At 42.3% G+C, this 2,775-nt stretch overlaps 1 non-coding gene across 1 annotated transcript; it reads left to right on the top strand.

Moving 5' to 3' along the window:
* The first annotated feature begins 717 nt into the window (after positions 1–717).
* On the top strand, positions 718–790 carry trnaa-ugc (transfer RNA alanine (anticodon UGC)). Its single transcript has one exon. It is a non-coding gene; the product is annotated as a tRNA-Ala (tRNA).
* The last annotated feature ends 1,985 nt before the right edge of the window (positions 791–2,775 follow it).

Consider the following 2,775-nt stretch of genomic DNA (forward strand, 5'->3'; position numbering starts at 1 on the left):
TGTTTAAGGAAATGACCTCCCAGCTCATTGTTCGTTCAGTGGTGCTAGTTTCATTCATTATGCAAATGTGCTGTTTATAAGATTGGGGGAACCTGCAGTCAGCTGAGACTGAAGAAGTCACTCGGATGAGTGACGAAACATTTCTCCCACTGAAAACGTTACGTCCAGATGAACAGAATCAACTTTTTGGGATTTCTAAGTATAAGTTCGTTTCAAATGCTGCATTCACTGGATATTCTGTATAGGGAGTTTTGGATAACTGAAATCAAAGTAATCATATAGAGAATTACTTATAGAGAATTTAAGAGAACAAATGTTTCAGGATTTCCTTACCTGGATAAGAAAAAAATATACAAAAACCAATTTGCAGTGTGGCAGTTTGGGCAACAAGGAACAGTTGTCCATTCAAAACGAGCACTCTGCCTTTCAAGACAATGAGCCAGACTTTTCAATTGCATTTATTCATTTTTCTAAGTAACAGATCATTTCAAGTGCTGTGTTGACTTGATATTCTGGGCATGGCCTTTACAATATTTGAAACATTCATGTGACCAGGTACCCCTACTAGAAGCTAAATGTCATTAAACTTCTTTTGGAAAGAGGAGCAATCCCAGTTCTAGGTTCATAAGCAAAGCCCTGGTGTGTCTGTACTCAGGACTGCATATGTGCAGCTCTGAAACACCACAGATCATGTGACATGTGTATGTTGCAACCACAGGGGGATTAGCTCAAATGGTAGAGCGCTCGCTTTGCATGCGAGAGGTAGCGGGATCGACGCCCGCATCCTCCAAACGGGTGTTTCACTTTAAACCTCATCATGAAAACATTTAATTTGCAGAGTGAACAAATCCCTTAAATCCCTGTGACTAGCTACCCCTACCAGACCTTACTGTTACTGGGCTTTCATTAGTACGTCACGAGACTCAGGAATATATCCTTCACAGAAAACAGCAATGTAATCTTTAGCCATCATCAATGGGCAATTGATATAGTCTGACAAATAATAACTCATATGTCTTCATATATTTTCAGTGGCACACGTCATTGCATTGTGATCTTGCTACCGCAGGAGACACAGGGGGATTAGCTCTTTAAAGTTTGTATAATAAATAAATAAACTTTATTTACTTTGAATACACTCTAAGTTTTATGTGTATGAGGTAGTTGGTTACTCGTGATGGCCAAATTAAGTTTTCTGAAACACTGAAGCTTGTATAGAAAAAGGGTTCATTACTCAAAGCATTTTAGCACCGTCGTTTTTGGTGCCATCTGGTGGCCAATAATATCACGAGCCGCTTGACTCTACAAAATAAAATGAACTGCTTCATTATGATTGTCCGCTCAGTTGACAGCCACTGTTTAATGTCATTTGAGAGTTCTGTGATGTTGGGCTACCATTGTATGCTTGAACATGTACAGTAAAAAGACAATGTCTGTTTGGGTAGGTGATGAGAGGGATTTCACTGTGCAAACTTGTATGTTTTTGTGACGATGCCTAAAAGAAAAGTCTTTTGGAGGATGCGGGCATCAATCCCGCTAAACAGCCACTTCACAAGCGCATGGCACAACATAGAAGAGCCACCTCCACAGGACAAGACTCAGCAGTCCATCTGCATCTTAAGGATAAAGGTCACTCTTTCGAGGATGCCAATGTTCACATTTTGGACAGAGAGGACAGATGGTTTGAAAGAGGAGTGAAAGAGGCCATCTATGTCCACTGTGAGCGACCATCTTTGAACAGAGGCGGTGGTTTACGACACCAACTGTCTGCCATCTATAATCCAGTTTTGAGTTCCCTCCCCAGACGCCTTAACGCCCACTCACATCCTGGGCCATCTGACCTCAGGAATTCACATGACAAGGTGGGGCCAGGTTTCACAATGAGCTCACCCGAAACCCTGGCTGATTAGGTCCCACACCCGCTTTCACACCTTGGCTCATGTGATTAGAGGATCACCAGGTGGTCCTTTGTCCCTCTTTGGGGGGATACTCCCACTGGGTTTAAATCTGGGACTCTCGGCCATTTGACCTTAGAACTGAAGAAGCTTCTCGGATGAGAGGTGAAACGTCTTCAAGCAACTTAAAGAAGTCCAGACGCTTTTCTTTGCAAATTCCTTTGACATGCTAAGCTAGCGCTCTACCATTTGAGCTAATCCCCCACATGAGTCAACCCCGAGTGACGTCATCAGACACTGATAAATAGTCTTCAAATATGTGAGAAAGGTCGGACTTTGAAGTGAATCACCAGCAAATACATACAGAGTATTTCAGAGATGAAAGTAAAATTAATTTGGTTTATTGAACAGATATTTTCGGACTGTGTATTGACGCTGCACCAAAAATAAATCATATACCACAGCATAAACCACAGCCAATGACAACAGGGAGGGGTGTAGTAACTTTTACCATTTACTGAAAAAAGGCATGGGTCATTATCAGCAGAGGTTTCGGATCAAACCACTGTGAGACCTTGGGTCACCCTGTTTACATGCTTAACTTAATAACTAGAGGTGCAGTACTCTAAGACGAGTCAACTGTAGTGACCTTTAACTGATCACACATGCTGTGGCGTTGTAGAGCTGCAGATGCGCAGTGCAGAGAACGGACACACGTGCTTCTGGAAATTATACTGGGATAGTTCCTCCTTTCAGTACGCCACAGTCAGTTGTTTCCTTAGGCATTTCAAGGAGAGAGTAGCATTCGTGTGATCAAACCGATGCATCCGTGGGGGATTAGCTCAAATGGTAGAGCGCTCACTTACAACAAATCAGAAAA

This window comes from Oreochromis niloticus, unplaced genomic scaffold (genome assembly GCF_001858045.2).
Source record: "Oreochromis niloticus isolate F11D_XX unplaced genomic scaffold, O_niloticus_UMD_NMBU tig00008480_pilon, whole genome shotgun sequence".
NCBI lineage: Eukaryota > Metazoa > Chordata > Actinopteri > Cichliformes > Cichlidae > Oreochromis > Oreochromis niloticus.